Genomic DNA, 19,987 nt, shown 5'->3' on the forward strand with positions numbered 1-19,987 from the left:
GATACACATTTAATACATTCATTTAAGTTACGTATTTTACAGAAAGATTAAAAATTCAAGTCACACAAAACCCAAAAACTGTATTAAAAGTTGGAATATAAAACTCAGATCCACCTGGAATGACTAAAGAATGGAAGTTCTGTATCCACCTGTGTTAAAACTGGTAAATGTAATGAAATTTGTTACCGATAAAACACATTCATTTATTCAATGTAAGTTATCTAATTTTAACAATATGGCACCCTAAAAACCACATGTATTTTTATGATGAGGCACTTTTGTTTGTGATGAAGCCAAAAGAACAAACTTGTTGCACACTAATGCCAGTGATTTTCTTCAGTGACTTGGGGTATATGCTATGTAGTAAGTTGCAACAAATGCTTTGCTCATTTGTATACAACTATCCGATATATTTTTAAATACATATATTTATTATGTATGTATATATGTATGTATATATAAAATATGATATATTTTAAATACATATATACATATATAATATGTATAACATATGTATATATAATACATATATATATGTTCTTCTGGCTGTAGTAATCCACTGTAAAGCTATTTCACAGTGCAAAATGATGAAACCAGCCCAAATGAAGGCTGCATAGTAACAATTCTGGTACAAGAAAATATTGACAGTTCCTGGAATGTGTAGCAGTAGCTTTTTACTTGCTAGAGTGGACATACCCCCAGTTTAAAGACAGGGATGAAATTGTGATTTATTGCCTGGGGTTTCAGACAGTTTATGAGGTTGGGCATTCGCTGCGGAATTAGCATTTTTGCTCACGTTCTGGAAGCTTTCTCCGTTCATTTGGTCAGGTGACTGCAGTGGTATGGAAAGAAGGGGCCTGTTTGTTGAAGCCAAGGTGCTGGAAGAACCGCCTGTGTCGCACTGAAAAGCCAGAGGTGTGTGGGTCGTGGCTGTTTCTAAGGTGCTTGGGTTCTCCGCCTGGGGAGCTCCACTTTATCCTCTGCTAAGGTCAGAGGTACTAGTGTGTAGGCATTTCCCGGCCAGCCAGTCTGAGATGGAAAGGTCCTGGGCTGAGCATTTTGGTTTTAACCGGTTCACAGCTGAAAGTTCCGATTCTGCCCGCTCTGCTCGTGCACTTTCCAAAAATTCAAAACGCTGATTTCAGTAGCATCTCTGTGCCCTCCTAGAGTACGTCTGCGTGGGATGCTTTTCCTTTCAGCAGTCTCAGCATTCGCTTTGTGATTCCCTACTCCAAACATGTCATCCGCAGGGGCTCTGGGTCCCAGTTTTAACCGATCTGCTATTTTCGTCTTCCATGTAGGTTCCTGTTTTCGGATTCGCCTCTGGTGGGTGTCAGAAAACTCCCACTTGGCTTTCCTTTTTTTCATAACATCAAACGCTTTAGTTAATGAAGGTGTTTCTTTCTCGTTCTTGGCATCTCCTAGACTTCCACTGTCTGACCTGAACCTAGCTGATTTTTTCCTGGAGAGAGTATCACATTCGATGAGTTTATGGGAACTGAAGAGCTTTCTCCGGCTATCTAAACTTGGTGTTAAACTTCCCTCTGTGCAACTCACTTCACTTCCTTCAGAATTTCTCCGGCTGCTCTTAGTCACTTTTCGCAGTTTTCCTCAGAAAAGCCTCTCTGAAGTCAAAGCTGTGGGGAAAACGGGAAACTCGCTCTCACTGTCGGTTTCCACAGGCCGCCCCTCGCTGATGAGTTCGCTTCTCTCGGCGTCTGCCTGGTCCCCGTTGCTCTCTGCCAGGGACTGCATCTCAGGACTCAGTCAACTGGAGTCCCGGCTAGTCAAGTACGTAGCAGACGATGTGGTGGAAAAATCTGAGGTGATGGTGCTGACATTGGCCAAAAACTCACTGTTTCATTTCTGTGCACTGATGAATTTCTTTTTTTCTTTTCTTTTCTTTTCTTTTTTTTTTTTTTGAGATGGTGTCTTGCTCAGTCGCCCAGGCTGGAGTGCAGTGGCTCCATCTCCGCTCACTTGCAAGCACCACCTCCCGGGTTCACGCCATTCTCCTGCCTCAGCCTCCCAAGCAGCTGGGACTACAGGCCCCTGCCACCAAGGTATTTTTAGTAGAGACGGGGTTTCACCGTGGTCTCGATCTCCTGACCTCGTGATCCGCCCGCCTTGCCTCCCAAAGTGTTGAGATTACAGGCGTGAGCCACCGCGCCCAGCGTGAATTTCTTATAACGGTTTTATTGAGGTGTAATTTCCATACCATACAACTCATCCATTAAAAGTGTACAATTCAATGGCTTTTTTCTTTCTTTGGAGACAGAGTCTCACTCTATCACCCAGGCTGGAGTGCAGTGGTGCAATCTCAGCTCACTGCAACCTCTGCCTCCTGAGTTCAAGCGATTCTCCCACCTTGCCTCCGAGTAACTGGACCACTATGTCTGCTAACTTTTAGAATTTGTTTGTAGTGATGAGGTCTCCCTTTGTTGTCCAGACTGGTCTCGAACTCTTGGACTCAAGTGATCATTTCACCTCAGCCTCCCAAAGTGCTGGGATTACAGATATGAGCCACTGTGGCCAGCCATTGGCTTTTAGTATATAAACGAAGTTGTCCATGCTTCACCACAGTCAATTTTAGAGCATCTTTCTTTTTTCTTTTTCTTTTTAGAGAGAGAGGGTCTCACTTTGTTGCCCAGGCTATAGTGCAGTGGTGTGATCACAGCTCACTGCAGCCTCCAACTCCTGGGCTCCTGCCTCAGCCTCCAGAGTATCTGGGACTGCAGGAGTGCACCACCATGCCCAGTTACTTTTATATTTGTAGAGATGGGGGTCTCACTATGTTGCCCAGGCTGATCTCCAACTCCTGGTCTCAAGTGATCCTCCTGCCTCGGCCTCCCATAGCACTGGCATTAGAAGTCACCATGCCCAGCTCCATTTGTACCTTTTGAGAAACTGGCAGTCTATTTTCCAAAGTTTCACTCTGTCAAAAAAAAAAAAAATACATTTTTAAACAATAGCATAACATACATAAAGTGTAAAATCATAAATGTACAACTTAATACCTTTTCACAAACTGAACACTCCCGGAGATCCAGCATCCAGACCAAGAAACAGGATGTTTGCAACCGTCAGAAGCCCCTGTGGGGGTCAGTCCCTTCCAGCCACCCCCCCGCCAGAGGAACCATTGTCCTGCCTCCTAATAGCACAGTTTCTGTTTCCTTCCTGGATTTTAAATCTTCTCCAGGTCAGGCACAGTGCCTTACATCTGTAATCCCAGCACGTTGGGAGGCCAAAGTGGGAAGATTGCTCGAGCCCATGAGTTTGAAACCAGCCTGGGCAATAGAGTGAGACCTCATCTCTACGAAAAAATTGAAAAATTAGCAGGCTTTGGTGGTGCATGTCTACAGTCCCAGCTACTTGGGAGGCTGAGAAGGGAGGCTCACTTGAGCCCAGGAGTTCGAGGCTATAGTGAGCTATGATTATGCAACTACACTAACAGCATAGGTGACTAAGTGAGATGCTGTCTCTAAAAATAAATAACATAATAAATATATAAATATAATAAATGAGTAAATGAGTATTCTCCATTCCTGGTGAGGGGTGGAGCCTGGCAGGAGGGCCAGGCTGAGGAATGTCAGAAGAGAAAGCTTACTCCCAGATCCTAGAAGGAGGGAGGCACCCCAGCGAAGCGTGGGGGCTGGGGCCTGTGGGGCTTCAGCCTGTGGGGCTTCCTCCTCACAGCCCCTTGTGCCTTCCCACCTGCTGGGAGTTTTAGGGGGTTTCCGGAGGTTACAGAACCAGGAAAACATTTTCTAGAGTCCTTGACTTTGGTGTGACCACAGGCAGCCTGAAACCGAAAGCCAGGCCTTGGGACTGGGCGGCCGCTTCCCTTGGCTGGGATTCAGGCACAGGCCAGACACACAAGAGGCCTTCAGAGTCATCCTGCCGGCCATGTGACCCAACAGGCAGGGTCACGCATGTCTTTGTCTGACATCAGAACCCACCTGGAGAGCCCCTGTGTCTTAGGTGTGTCCTGAGACCTAAGCTGGAAGTTCAGAGCACATTGCCCAGAAGAAGCGAGACTTTTTCAGAATGTTTTTTTATTTGGAAACAGGGTCTTGCTCTGTCACCCAGGCTGGAGTGCAGTGGCGCAATCTTGGCTCACTGCAGCCTTGACCTCCTGGGCTCAAGCAATCCTTCTACTTCTCAGTCCCACAAGTAGCTGGGACTATGGGTGTGCACCACCACATGCGGCTAATTTTTGTATTTTTTGTAGAGATGGGGTTTTGCCGAGTTTCCCAGGGTGGTCTCAAACTCCTGGGCTCAACTGATCTGCCCACCTCAGCCTCCTAAAGTGCTGGATTATAGGCATGAGCCATCACACCTGGCCTTGGAATGTTTTAAGGTACAGTCATGACAAGACTCTTGCTGATGCCACGAGAAGCCCCTAGGAAGCAGGGTGTGCTGGCTAGCTTCTGTTGCCTCCAGAGTGGTTCCCCTCCCTTCTCTTCCCTTCTACACCTGCCGCCTGCACAGGTGCTGACCATAAGAGCCCCAATCAACAGGCAGCTGCAGCGCCCACCACCCACAGGCTCCCATTGGCCAATGCGGGCCCAGATAGGAGATTGGAAGGGAGGAGAATGAGCATGCTGTTTTTAGATCTCTGGCTCTGTCCATCAAAGACAAACAGAGCCCACCACTAGTTAATGCACTGAAGAAGATTTCATTCAGTAAAACCATTGCAACAGGGAAGAGGGACCAGCATGAACCGAACCCAATTTCCCCAAAATAAAATGCTGGAGACTGGTTTTTTTTTGGAACAGGGTCTCTCTGTCGCCCATGTTGAAGTGTAGTGGCACGATCATAGCTCACTGCAGCCTCGACCTCTCAGGCTCAAGCGATCCTCAGCCACCAGAATAGCTGGGACTACAGACGCACACCTCCATGCCTACTAATTTTTAGAATTTTTTTTTGTAGAGACGAGATCTCTCTGTGTTGCCCAGGCTGGTCTTGAACTCCTGGACTCAAGCCATCCTCTCACCTCGGCCTCCCAAAGTGCTGGGGCTACAGGTATGAGCCACCACCCCTGGGCGTCCCTGCCTCCATCTTCACGTGGCCTTCTCCTCTCTCTCCTCTGTCTCAAATCTCCCCCTACTTTCCTTATAGGGACACGAGACATTGGATTTTGACCCGTGTCAAACCTAAATCAAGGATGACCTCACCTTGAGATCCTTAATGAAATCTGCAAAGATCCTATTTCGAATTAAGTTTGCTCATATATGGAGAGTTAGGACTTGAACATATCTTTTTTTTTTTTTGGTAGAAATGAGGGCTCTTTATGTTGCCCAGGTGGGTCTTAAACTCCTGGGCTCAAGCCACCCTCCCACCTCCACCTTTCAAAGTTCTGGAATTACAGGCGTGAGCCACTGTACCTGGCCACAGACATATCTTTTTTAGGGACACAATTTAACTCACTGCATTCTACCTGCCTCCATTTTTTCCCATCATTCTGCTTTCTATATAGGGCAACAGAAGCCTGGGTAGGTACGCAAGACTGGTGGGGCCTCTGTGAATGAGTATCCAGACAACTGACTAAAAGAGTTTAGGGATTCTCTAAAAAGAGAAGCGAGAAGACAGAAGGGAAGAAGGCATCAAAGAAATAAAGCCAGAAATTTTCCTGGAACGGAAGAATACAGAGCAGTAGATGAATGGTGGTTCTTTCAATATCTTGTTCCGATGAGTGGATGGGAAGCCACCCTGATGATAATGGGTTTGGCAGTCACATGGGATGGAAGATCGAAAGTGGTTCTTAGCCTTTCCACAAGTAGCCTCTTAGTAAGTATAAACTCATACACCATCAGGAGAAGTGAGGCAATGTTGATGAGTAAAGCAGGCATGTGCAAGGCAATAAGGAAGAGTGGAAATTGTGTCCAACAATGGACACAGTCCGTGATGCAAAAGGACATTCCCTTTGCATGAGTCTGCTCAGCCTACCGTATTAAAGTACCATGGACTGGGTGGCTTCGGCAATAAAAATGCTATTTTCTGGCTGGGCATGGTGGCTCATGCCTGTAATCCAGCACTTTGGAAGGCTGAAGCAGGAGGATCACTTGAGGCCAGGAGTTCAAGCCTAGGCAACATAGCACAACCTCCATCTCTATTTTATTTTTTTTGAGACAGAGTCTTACTCTATTGCCTAGGCTGGAGTGCAGTAGCTCGATCTCACCTCACTGCAACCCCCACCTTCTGGGTTCAAGAGATTCTCCTGCCTCAGCCTCCCGAGTAGCTGACACTACAGGCACCTGCCACCAAGCCCGGCTATTTTTTGTATTTTTAGTAGAGACAGGGTTTCACCATGTGGCCAGGATGGACTCTGTCTCTTGACCTCATGATCTGCCCACCTTGGCCTCCCAAAGTGCTGGGATTACAGGCATGAGCCACCGTGCCCAGCCCCTAATGACCTCATTTTAACCCAATGTCCTCATTGAAGAGTTGGTCTCCAAATACAGTCACATTCTGAGATGCTAGGTTTTAGGACTTCGTATGAATAGGGATGGGGGACTCAATTCAGCCCCTAACACCCTCTGTGAAGACATTTCCCTTCACATTAAGAATAATTCATGTTGAGCCTGGGCAACATAGCAAGACCCCATCTCTACAAAAAATATTTTAAAAATTAGCTGTGTGTGGTGGTACACACCTGTAGTCCCAGCTACTCAGGAAGCGGCAGGACTGTTTGAGCCCAGGAGTTCGAGACTGCGGTGAGCTATAATCATGCCACCGCATTGCAGCCTAGATGATGGAGTGAGACCTTGTCCCTAATAAATAAATAAATAAAAATACTTCATTTTGCATGCCAACCACACTTGTCTACTCCCCTACCCCATCACCGGACACACACACACACACACACACACACACACACACACACACACACAGAATGGCAGTTTGTAGGCTCCTAGCAACACGTTTGTTGACTGAAGAATGGTGGGAAATGGATGAGGCTAGTTCCTGGATGGGTGGAATCTGGCTTTGCAAGAGTTTGGGGAATCTCTGTTCCCTGCACAGTTCAAATTTGGAGAAGCAGATTAATGTATTTACTTGGAAAAGAGAACTTACCCCTGTGGTTTCTCCATCTTGGGAGGAAGTTCCATGAATAAACAACCAACTTGCTTTTGAAATACTTTCTACCCAAATACTTTGAATACTTAGAATGACCCCCTAGATGATGGCTGAGTTGGGGACAGAATTTCCAGAGCTGGGTCGGCCTAAGGCAGCCGCTCACCCCACTCGCCTTTCTTTGGTCTTCCTTGGGGTCTGAAGATGATCATGGTGTACATTGTTACCCTCTCTGGCGGGGGAAGCTCCCTGTAAGCATTCATTGAGGATCTGCTGACTGCAGAATCTTTTGGTGGTGGGAGAGAGGGGGAAAGAGAAGGCATGTGAGTTTGTGGTAGGCTGGAAGGTGAACCCTGGCTTAGCTCTTGAATTCTTTTTTTTTTTTTTTTTTTTTTTGAGATGGAGTCTCGCTCTGTTGCCCAGGCTGGAGTGCAGTGGCACGATCTCGGCTCACTGCAAGTTCCACCTCCCGGGTTCACACCATTCTCCTGCCTCAGCCTCCTGAGTAGCTGGGACTACAGGCACCCACCACCATGCCCGGCTAATTTTTTTGTAATTTTTAGTAGAGACGGCATTTCATTGTGTTAGCCAGGATGGTCTTGATCTCTTGACCTCGTGATCCGCCCATCTCGGCCTCCCAATGTGCTGGGATTACAGGCATTAGCCACCGCGCCCGGCCAGCCCTTGAATTCTAACAATGGTTTTTGCCATTTTGTGCTGTGAAATCATGAATAAGTGACTTTGCCACTCTGAGTCTCAGGTTTCCTGTCTGCAAAATGAGGATGTGCCTGCCCACATTGTGGGATGTACCTTACCCATACTGCAGAATTGCTGGGCAATTCAAGTGTGAAATCCTACATGAACATGCTTGCAAAAGTCACAAAGGCCTGGGAAGCAGAGTATCGTCATTGTTATTGGGTGTAACCAGAAATCGGAGAATGATTCAAAATTTACATGTGAGATGAATGCCGTTGGATATAAAGTGGAATGTTAGAAATGGAATCTCTGAAGGATGTGGGGAAGTAGAACAGAAAGGCAGGAAATGTGGCTTGATTTCCTGCTGGCTGCTGTGAGTTGCACAAAGTGCTCTAGTCTGTGTGCTTTGGGTTCCTCATAATAAAATGGAGATCAAAACATCTAACTTGCCAGGTCATTTCCAGATAATAATAGTAATAAATTGCACAGGTGCAGTGGCTTGCGCCTATAATCCCAGCATTTTGGGATTGAGCTTGAGCCCAGGGGCTTGAGACCAGACCAGACAATATAGTAAGACCTCATCTGTACCAAAAATGCAAAAATTATTCAGGCATGGTGGCGTGTGCCTGTAGTCCCAGCTACTTGGGAGGCTGAGGTAGGAGGATCACTTAAGCCCAGGAAGTGGAGGCTGCAGTAAGGGGAGATCACACTACTGTATTCCAGCCTGGGCGACAGAGTGAGACTCTGCCTCAAAAAAAAAAAAGTAATAAGTACTAATATGTAGTGGACACTTACTGTGTGCTAAGCACTGGTGTTTCATAGACCACGTCTCCTTTAGGTGCCACAGAAACCCTAAGAAGTGGGAATTCATTTCTACTTCCATTTCACAGATAGGGGCTCACAGAAGTCAACTAACTTGCCCAAGGTCACGCAGTTTTTGAAAGGCTCCCCAATATGTACTATTTGATCTGCGAAAACTCTTTGCAAGATGTCAAGTTTCCAGTGAAGCTTCAACGTTGTCAGCAACTGCAAATGCTGGGGACAAGGAGAATACAGAACTGGTGAGCAGTGGGTGGATTAATCTGAGAAGCATTCCTGGAAGAAGCAGATGTAAAGTCAGGTTGTGAAGTGGATTAGGATTATTGAGTTCCTGGAGGAGGTCTGGAATGGTGACTGACGTGTGTAAGTCAGGGGCATACAGATGGGATTTAAAGATATGGGGCTGGATGGATTGTCCAAGGAGCGAATGTAGCTAGAAAAGAGAAGAGGAGGCTGGGCGTGGTGGCTCACACCTGTAATCTCAGCATTTTGGGAGGCCGAGGTGAGGGGATCGCTTGAGCCCAGGAGTTCGAGACCAGCTTGGCCAACATGGTGAAACCCCATCTCTACTAAAGATACAAAAATTAACCAGACCTGATGGTACATGCCTGTAATCCCAGCTACTCGGGAGGCTGACACAGGAGAATCGCTTGAACCCCGGAGGCAGAGTTTGCTCGAAATACTCATTGGCTTGAAATTGGGCCACTGCAGACCAGCCTAACCAACATGGAGAAACCCCATCTCTACGAAAAATACAAAATTAGCCAGGTGTGGTGGCACATGCCTGTAATCCCAGCTACTTGGGAGTCTAAGGCAGGAGAATCGCTTGTACCCAGGAGGCGGAGGTTGCAGTGAGCCGAGATCGCACCATTGCCCAGCATGGGCAACAAGAGTAAAACTCCAGCTCAAAAGAAAACAAAAAAAGAGAAGAGGTTGAGAAAAGAGCTTTGGGGTGCTCTCATTTGAGAAGTGGAGGTGATGAAGGGGAAATATAGGAGGAGAAGCAACCCCAAGTGGGAAAAACATTTCAGGGAGTGAGTGGTAGACCATGGCAAATGCTGATGGTTTTTCATGTTAGATGTGGCAACAGCAACCTTGACAAGAGCTATTTGGGAGGGAGGTAGGAGTAAAAGCCTGATTGGAGGAGGTTTAACAGAGAATGGGTCCAAGCCCAGTGGCTCATGCCTATAATCCCAGCATGTTGAGAGGCTGAGGCAAAAGAATCACTTCAGTCCAGGAGTTTAAGATCAGCCTGAGCAACATAGGGAGACCTTATCTCTAAAAAATAAAAATAAATTAGCCAGGCAAGACTTTACTCTAAATAGGGAAACCTAATCTCCCTATAGGGAGCCCTAAGTAAATAGATATGTGCCACCATGCCAGGCTAATTTATTTTTTATATTTTATTTATTTATTTATTTATTTATTGAGACCCACTCTCACTCTGTCGCCCAGGCTGGAGTGCAGTGGCTGGATCTCAGCTCACTGCAAGCTCCACCTCCTGGGTTTACGCCATTCTCCTGCCTCAGCCTCCCAAGTAGCTGGGACTACAGGCGCCCACCACCTCACCCAGCTAGCTTTTTGTATTTTTTAGTAGAGACAGGGTTTCACCGTGTTAGTAAGGATGGTCTCGATCTCCTGACCTCGTGATATGCCCATCTCACCCTCCCAAAGTGCTGGGATTACAGGCTTGAGCCACCACGCCCAGCCTATTTTTATTTTTTAGAGATAAGGTCTGCCTATTTATTTAGGTCTCCAGTGAGACCTTATCACTAAAAAATCAAAACAAATTAGCCAGGCACGTTGGCACATACCTGTGGTGCCAGTTACATGAGAGACTGAAGTGAGACTGCTTGAATGTGGGAGGTCAAGGTTGCAGTGAGCGTGATTGTACCATTTTACTCTAGCCTGGGCAACAGAGCAAGACACGGTCTCAGGAAAAAAAAAAAAAAAAAAAAAAAAAAAAAAAAAAAAAAAGAAGAAGAAGGAAGGAAAGAAAAAAAAAAGAGAGAAGAGAAGAATCCGAGACAGAGGAGTATAAGTAATGCTTTCAAGGAATTTGGCTCTAAAGGGAGCAAAAAACTGGAGTTGGGCTGGAGGAGGATGTGCAGGAACCTAATCCCCCAGAGAGGTGTCTTCTCCTGTTGGCCGTCTCTAGCACCCTGGCTCACCCTCTACATGGTATCCTGTATAGGCTTGACACCAAATGTTTGTAAAATGAGTAGTGATTATAGTAGCCACACCACTCATTAGTCTCCTCATCCCTGCAAGGTTGCTAAGAGGCTGAAAGTAAAACAAAAAAGAGCTAAGAAAACTCCCTGTAAAGTGGGGTTCATTCTTCCTTTGTATGCTAAGCATCATCCTCATTGCTAATGCAATTTCTTTTTTGTTTCGAGAGGCTTGGCTTCATGGTCCCATGCTATAGCTGGGAGTGTGAAAGCAGGTACAATCTTTTGGGTGGATGTGTTAGCCCATTTTGTGCTACTCTAACAGAATACCTGAGATTGGGAAATTTACAAAGAAAAGAAGTTTATTTAGCTTGTGGTTCTGCAGGCTGGGAAGTTCAAGGGCACGACACTAGCTTCTGGTGAGGGCTTTTTTGCTGTGTCATATCACGGCAGAGAAGGTCAAATGGGAAACAGACACATGCAAAGAGGCAAAACCCAAAGGTGTCCTGGCTTTAAAACAACCCACTTTCAAAGGAACTAATCCATTCCATTGAAAATTAAATCCAGAATACCTGAGACTGGGTAATTTACAAAGAAAAAAACTTTATTTAGCTTGTGGTTCTGCAGGCTGGGAAGTTCAAGGGCATGACACCAGCTTCTGGTGAGGGCTTCCATGCTGCATCATATCATGGCAGAGAAGGTCAAATGGGAAACAGACATGAAGAGGCAAAACCCAAAGGTGTCCTGGCTTTATAACAACCCACTCTCAAAGGAACTAATTCATTCCCATGAGAATTAATCCAGCCTCACAGAGCCCATTCATTACTGCAATACTAGCACCAAGCCATTTGTGGGGGATCCCTCCCCATGACCCAAACACCTCTTACTAGGCCCCACCTCCCAACACCACCACATTGGAGGTCAAATTTCAACATGAGTTCTGGTGAAGACAAACACACCATGTCCAAACCATAACAGTGGGCAAGCTGGCAATAGATGTCAACAGCTAGGAAGTCAAATGTATATGACCATTGCAACATTGTTTGTAACAAATCAGATCAATGTCAATGTCCATCATTAAAAGGACTTGATTAGATTAACAATGATATATTCACTCTGTGCAATATTGTAGAGCCATTAAAAGGAATAAAGCAAGTAAATACACAAAACAAACAAAGGAATGAAGCACATTTGCATGCACTGACATAGAAAGGGGTCCAAAATACGTTACATGAAACATTTGAGAGTCAAGTTGTATAACAGTATTATTACAGAATGATATTTAAAGATTTCCCTAGATTGCTTCTAGAAAGAGAGACTATGTATGGATAGCTGGATTTATTTCTTTTAAGTTTCAGGGAGAAGAAAGGAGGCAAGGACAGTGTAGGGAATAATATTCTCACTTTGAAGATGGAGTTGTTATTTTCCAGGGGAACAAAGCCAACTCTGAAACCCCGTCCTAGAATCTGAGGCTGAGCAGCATGGGGAAGAGTTTATTCTTTTTTTTTTTTTTTTTTTTTCTGAGACAGTCTCACTCTGTTGCCCAGGCTGGAGTGCAATGGCATGATCTCGGCTCACTGCAATTTCTGCCTCCCCAGTGCAAGCAATTCTCCTACCTCAGCATCCCAAGTAGCTGGGATTACAGGTGTGCACCACAACGCCCAGCTAATTTTTTGTATTTTTTGTAGAGATAGGGTTTCACCATGTTGGCCAGCCTGGTCTCAAACTCCTGACCTCAGGTGATCTACCTCAGCCTTCCAAAGTGCTGGGATTACAGGCAGGAGCCACCGCATCCAGCCTCCTCAGGAAGAATTGATTCTTACCTACAGGTCACTTTCCAGGTGCCCATGGAGGTGACTTCACCCAAAACTGGGTTTTCCCAAACATACCACCCCTGAAATTCCCCAAGTCCTCCTCGCTGATTCAGGGGGTAGGACAGGTAGGTGAACAAACACCGTCTGCTAAGAGAAGGCAGAATCATAGCAGGTAAATCCTTCCAGCAGGGTTCCCATAACCTGTAGCAACTATTGTTACCATGAAAACCCAAACCATAGCCGCTATTAGAGGAGAAGCCATAGATACTGTTCTTCCCAGGGCTTAACTGTGCCAAGATGAAATTAGAGGCTTCATCCATTCATTTATTCGTTACCAGGGATTTAAATCTAACACCAGCCCCTATGATGGGCATTGGGAACATGAAGGTCCATAAGACCCATTCCCACCCATTAAGGAACTCACAGTCCCAAGGAACGAAGGTAGGCAGTTAAATAAGTAATTATAATTCCATGAAAGGACTTAGTGAAAGCCCAAGTATTCATTATCTGGCCCCCACCCTTCATCCATAATAAAATTTTAATAATGTTTTAATAAAGTATCTGGTCATCGGTAAGTTTAATTTTCAAGTTTAGGTCTCATGAATTTCATTTCCACGTTTCCTTAGGCCCTTCTTGCCTGTGAGTTATTTCTGTAATATTTTTAACTTTTTGTTTTGAAATAGCTATAGACTCAATTGACCTTGCCAAGAGAGTGTCAAGTGGTATTGTGTACCTTTCACCCAGCTCTTTGCAACTGGAACCTCTCCCATAAGTATAGTGCATTACTAGCACCAGGAAACAGTCCAACAGACTTAACTAGACTCTGGATCAGCAGAACCTTTTCGAACCCTAGTCTGGCTCTGTCCCTCATATCAACACCCTCTTTCAGTCCGTCTGTCTCTGAGTGTACGTGATCATTTGCAAAGTGAAACTACCATCCTTGCCAAGTTACAGAATTTCCTGAAGTCAATGTAAATGGCGCTGGAGAGCTATTCAAAGCACCCACAAAGATATCAACAAATGAGCATGTGGTAGACATAGGCTAAGAAACAACTGAGAAAGAGGAAATTGACAAGAAGACTGGACAGGTGCTTAAAACAGATAATTTCATTATGAAAAGACAGAGAAAGACCCGTTGGTAAACTAGTAGTACTTTCAAACGTTTTTGTAAAAATGACTTCCTTTCTGTGTGATCATGGTGTGAAACTTGCAGAAAACGATGTCATATCATGTGTTCCAACAAATTTTTTATCAGAAAATTATGTCTAAAAGAAAAAATATACATCAGTCCTGGCTTCATACTCTGTTCATTCTAAAAATTAGTACAGTATTGCAATTGTAATTTCATTAGCTAAAGACAGAATAGTGTCTACAAATTTTTGTTTCATTTAGTTTCATTTTTTTTTTTTTTTTTTTTGAGACGGAGTCTCGCTCTGCCGCCCAGGCTGGAGTGCAATGGCCGGATCTCAGCTCACTGCAAGCTCCGCCTCCCGGGTTCACGCCATTCTCCTGCCTCAGCCTCCCGAGTAGTTGGGACTACAGGCGCCCGCCACCTCGCCCGGCTAATTTTTTTTGTATTTTTAGTAGAGATGGGGTTTCACCGTGTTAGCCAGGATGGTCTCGATCTCCTGACCTCGTGATCCGCCCGTCTCGGCCTCCCAAAGTGCTGGGATTACAGGCTTGAGCCACCGCGCCCGGCCTTAGTTTCATTTTTAAGGTAGAGTCTCAATCAAATAATTAAATCCTTTTTCCCCTCAATATTTACTGTGAAATTTTAGTCCCATTCTGACTAGATTTGCTTTTACCTGACTTTCTCTGGCACTAATGATCCTCGAAGATAAAAAAATCTCCTGCCAAGGTATTATAGGGCAAAGGACACAATAACCATTTCTGCAGGAAAGTGAGTGAAACCTTCCACTAAGTAACATTTGGGCTGGGTATTGAAGGATGTGTAGGAGTTCACCAAGGGAAAATGAAGGGGAAATCTGTGCAGTTAGAGTGTGGTGTGTCAGAGTCCGAGAAGGAGGGGAGAACATGGCTTCCTTTCTGATGCCATGTGTGGGCTGCAGTGAGGTTGCAAGCAGAGTGGATGAAATGCAGTAAGAACAATTTCCTGTGATAGGGGATGAGGCTGTGCAGGTGAAAAGAGCCTTCCTGAAGAGCTGACGCTTCATCCAAGGCAGTGGAAGCGTTGCTGGACCAGTGGTGCAATTTAGAAAGATCCCTGTAGCTGCCATGGAGGACGATGGTGAAGGCAGGAAAACAAACAATCATCATCATCATCATCATCATCATTATTATTATTATTACTATTATTATTATTTGCGATAGAGTCTTGCTCTGTCATCCAGGCTGAAGTGCAGTGTGATCTTGGCTCACTACAACCTCTACCTCCCAAGTTCAAGCAATTCTTGTACCTCAGCCTCCTGAGTTGCTGGGACTACAGGCACACCGCACCACACCCGGCTAATTTTTGTATATTCAGTAGAGATACGGTTTCGCCAAGTTGGTTAGGCTGATCTCAAACCCCTGACCTCAAGGGATCCGCCCACCTTGGCCGCCCAAAGTGCTGGGATTACAGGTGTGAGCCACCATGCCCAGCCAAACTTTAAAGAGTGGTGGTTAAGATGAGACCACTCTAGATGAGACCACTGTGTGGAATCAGGCTCCACCACTGACTAGCCTGGGACCCTCACTTAAGCTTGATGAGCCTCAGCTTCTTCATCTGTAAAATGGGAATGATGATTGTACCTACCACACAGGATTGCTGGGAGGACCAACTGTGAAGTCATGTGCTTAGACCATGTAGGGAGTCAGGTTCAGATGAAAAGTGATGAAGAAGATTTAAATTACAGATGATAGGCTGGGTGCGGTGGCTCACACCTGAAATCCCAGCACTTTGGGAGGCCAAAGCAGGCTGATCACTTGAGACCAAAAGTTTGAGACCAGCCAGGCCAACATAGCAAAACCCCGCCTCTGCTAAAAATACAAAAAAATTAGCTGGGTGTGGTGGCACATGCTTGTAGTACCAGCTACTCAGGAGGCTAGGGCAGGAGAACTGCTTGAACCGGGGAGTTGGAGGTTGCCATGAGCTGAGATTGTGCCATTGCACTCAAGCGTGGGCAACACAGCAAGACTCTGTCTCAAAAATATATATATAAATAAATAGATAAAAACAAAACACATTGCTGGTCTGGCACAAAGATAAGGCTCCTTAGATCCCACAAATGGCATGAAGTCAAGAATGCCGGTGAGCACTCACTAAAGGTTTTTTTTTCTTGAAGGTTCCTATCAAACTCTAGAGAACCCAAGCTTCCTCGTTTGAAAGCTGTAGAGCATACTGGGAAACCTCAGGTGAGAATGTTTGTTTTGCTTTTGTTTTTTTGAGACAGGGTCTCACTCCATCACCCAGGCCGGAGTGCAGTGATGCATTCACGTCCACTGCAGCCTCACCCTGCTGGGCTCAAGCGATCCTCCTACCTCAGCCTCCCAAGTAGCTGGGACTACAGGCATCATCGAGCCTGGCTAATTTTTTTTGTATTTTTTGTAGAGACAGGGTTTCGCCATGTTACCCAGGCTGGTCTTGATCTCCTGGGCTCAAGCAATCTGACCGCCTCGGTGTCCCAAAGTGCTGGGATTACAGGCATGAGCCACTGCACCCAGCCACAGGTGATAATTCAATGGTAGATTTCTGCATACAGCAGAACTCTAATGGAGTACACTGTCACTTTACTAAAGTAAAGAGCTAAACTCTGCCAGAGAAACAGCTTTGAAACTTGCCTGTCCTAATCTTAGGGTTGAATGTAGGAGAAGAAAAATATCTTACCTGAGAACTTATCATTACAAAGGGGTCCTTACTCAGGTTTGTGACCTGAATTCATGCTATCTAGTAATAATAATCATCATCATCATCATCTAAAGATGTTATAAATTAGAAGTAGGGTGCTTAAAGATTAGCAGGGGTGGAGTCAGTAATTCCTCTCTAATGGAATTTAACTATATTCCAGGGTTCAAAGGTCACCTACAGTAAAGTTCTAAGGAAATGAATAGCTCACATCAAAAAAAAAAAAAAAATCACACACACAGCCAAAGAAGCACAGCATCTTGAGTGGAAGTAAATAGAAACAATAGACAGTAAAAACAGAGGCCAGGCTCGGTGGCTCCCTCCCGCTTTGGGAGGTCAAGGTGGGAGGATCACTTTAGGCCAGCAGTTCAAGACCAGCCTGGGCAACATAGTGAGGCCCTATCTTTACAAAAAAGTTAAAAAATTAGCTGAGCGTGATAGCACGCGCTATAATCCTAGCTACTTTGGAGGCTGAGGCAGGAGGATTACTTGAGCTCAGGAATTCAAGGATTGGAATTGAGGAATTCATTGAGCAGTGATCATACCACTGCACTCCAGCCTCGGCAGCAGAGTCTCTAAAAGATGAATAAACAAACAAATCCAGAGGCTTCAGATACCAGAATATAGATACAAATGTGTAAAATCAGAGGTGTGCTTAAGCCAGCTGGTGTAGATCAGGAGAGCTGTTTGTGGGTATCTCTTCCCAACTCCATGTTCAGCAATATCACATTGGTAGCCTGAAATTGTCCATGGTGGGAATATTTACACCATGGAGGTGGGCAAACACTAAATTAGGGCTTCTTTTTTTTTTTTTTTTTAAAGAGACAGTGATACAGTTGTTTAATATTTACTAGAAGACTGCTGAATATATTTTATTTATTTACTTCTTTATTTTCAAATACCAACTCAAACCAGATGGTGAATTTATTTAAAGATTAACGGAGAAGCTTAAAAAAAATCAGGGAACAGGGACTATAAAGAACAACTGGGCAGTAAACATTGATTCACGCCTGTAATTCTAGCACTCTGGGAGGCCACCCAAGAGTTTGAGACCAGCCTGGGCAACATAGGGAGACCCCATGTTTACAGAAAAATTTTAAAAATTAGCCAGACATGGTGGTGCATGCCTGTAGTCCCAGCTACTTGGGAGGCTGAGGTGGGAGAACTGCTTGAGCCCAGGAAGTTGAGGCTGTAGTGAGCTATGATTTCACCACTGCACTCCAGCCTGGGCAACAGCACAAGACTCTGTCAAAAAAAAAACAAAACCAAAAAACAAAAAACAGAGCAAATTTTACAAAGAACAAAATAAAACTTCTAGAAATGAAAAATATAACTAAAAATGAAAACTTAGTAGACAAATTAAATGGTAAATTAGTAGATTTTCTGATTCACTAATTCTGAAGAAGAAAGATATGAGAGATATGTTAAAAGACATAGATGACAGGTCTAACATAAAACAAATTAGAGTTTCAGAAGTAAATAATAGAGAAAATGGGAAAGGTAATAGTTAAAAATAGGTGTATATCTTTGTATATATGCATATCTATTCAAGAGAAGATTTATCTTGAATGTGCTCTTGATAAGACTTCAAAGGTAAGAATAAAATGCACTCTGACCTGGAAACTTTGATCTTAGCTTACTAACTGCAATTTGCCTGCATTGAGTATTTAGTCTATGTCTTTTAAAACTTCAGAGCAAGCCAGGCGTGGTGGCTCACGCCTGTAATCCCAGGACTTTGAAAGGCGGATCACTGAGATGTTAGGATTACATATGTGACACACCACACCTGAACCAGATTTACCTTTAACTAATAAGACTGTAAGCTGCATAAGACCAGCAATTTTCTTTTTTTTTTTTTTTTGTTCATGATTGTTTTCTCTGTTTCTGTTAGTGCCCCACTGAGGTTGATTCATTTATTCAATAAATGAATGAGTTTGTTAGATGGCTACTACATGCCAGGCCCAGTCTAACACATGATGAACATCATTTCCCAGATGAGGAAACTAAGACATAGCACTATAAGAGGGCATGTTCAAGCTTATATGTAATAAAGCAGGGATTCAAATCCACTTATACTAACCAAATGGCCGGGTGCGGTGGCTGACACCTGTAATCGCAGCACTTTGGGAGGTCGAGGTGGGTGGATCACATGAGGCCAGGAGTTTGAGACCAGCCTGGCCAACATGGTGAAACCCTGTCTCTACTAAAAATACAAAAATTAGCCAAGTGTGATGGTGCATGCCTATAATCCCAGCTACTCAGGAGGCTGAGGCAGGAGAATCACTTGAACCTGGAGGCAGAGGTTGTAGTGAGCTGAGATCATGCCACTGCACTCCAGCCTGGGTGACAGATTAAGACTCTGTCTCAGAAAAAAAAAGAATAATGATAGAGGTGGCAGGAACGGTAGTGGTGATGATGGTGGTGGTGATGACAGAGGTGGTGATGATGGTGGTGGTGATGACGAAGGTGGTGATGATGGTGTTGATGATGCTGGTGGTGGTGATGGTGGTGATGATGATGGTGGTGCTGATGATGGTGATGGTGATGATGAAGGTGGTGATGATGGTTGTGGTGATGATGGTAGGGATGATGATGGTGGTGGTGATGATGGTGGTGGTGATGACAGAGGTGGTGGTGATGATGGTGGTGATGATGGAGGTGGTGATGATAGTGGTGGTGGTGATGGTGGTGGTGATGGTGGTGGTGATGGTGGTGGTGATGGTGGTGGTGATGACCATCGTGGTGATGATGGTGGTGGTGATGATGATGGTGTTGGTGACAGAGGTGGTGATGACAGTGGTGGTGATGATGGTGATGACAGAGGTGGTGATGATGGTGGTGGTGATGATGGTGGTGGTGATGGCGGAGTGGTAGAGGTGATGGAAGTAATGGTGACTATGGAAGTAGTGGTGGCAATGTGGGAGTGGCAGAGGGGAAAATGGTGCTGGAAATAATGGGGTGGAGGAGGAGATGGTGAAGCCAACTCCAGTACCCAACCAGGCCCAGGTCTCCTGACTCCTACCTCTGGCCCACATGAGCCACAGTGGGTCATGCTGTCATCCTGTAGACGACACGCCAGTCTCCACCCACTCTCCCCACTGCTTTCAGTCATAAGCCAGGAGTGAACTCCACATGCCTTGCTGGGAAACCCAAGAAGCAAAGGTAGCAGTCCACATCCCTGAGCAGCGGCCAAGGTGACTCAGGCTGAGATGCAACAGCCTGGTCTGTGGGCAGGCACGCAGCAGCCACAGTGGCCAGCCTGGACACGCCCGTGGATCCAGGGAGCTGATCTCCTCTGCCTCTCAGGGGGAAGTAGCCACCCCAGCAGATGCTGTGTTCCCAGCCCTCTTCTCCTTTTTAAAATCTGCAGCCCAGCGTTCCTCCCAGGAACACAGGTTCTGGCCCAGGTTCTGTAACTTACAACTTAGCCGCATCCGTAGAGTAAGATGATTGATGCTTACCTTGAATTATTTTTGGTGATGATGAGACCATATACAGAAAGCATCTAACTCCCCAATATTCTCACTCAAGAAATGATATCTGAATTTTAAAAATTATATCATCATTGATTT

At 45.2% G+C, this 19,987-nt stretch overlaps 1 pseudogene; it reads right to left on the reverse strand.

The window, feature by feature from the left end:
• Positions 1-696: 696 nt before the first annotated feature.
• LOC105467922 (rho GTPase-activating protein 21-like) lies at positions 697-19,920 on the reverse strand (annotated as a pseudogene).
• Positions 19,921-19,987: the final 67 nt, after the last annotated feature.

This window comes from Macaca nemestrina, chromosome 18 (genome assembly GCF_043159975.1).
Source record: "Macaca nemestrina isolate mMacNem1 chromosome 18, mMacNem.hap1, whole genome shotgun sequence".
Classification (NCBI taxonomy): Eukaryota; Metazoa; Chordata; class Mammalia; order Primates; family Cercopithecidae; genus Macaca; species Macaca nemestrina.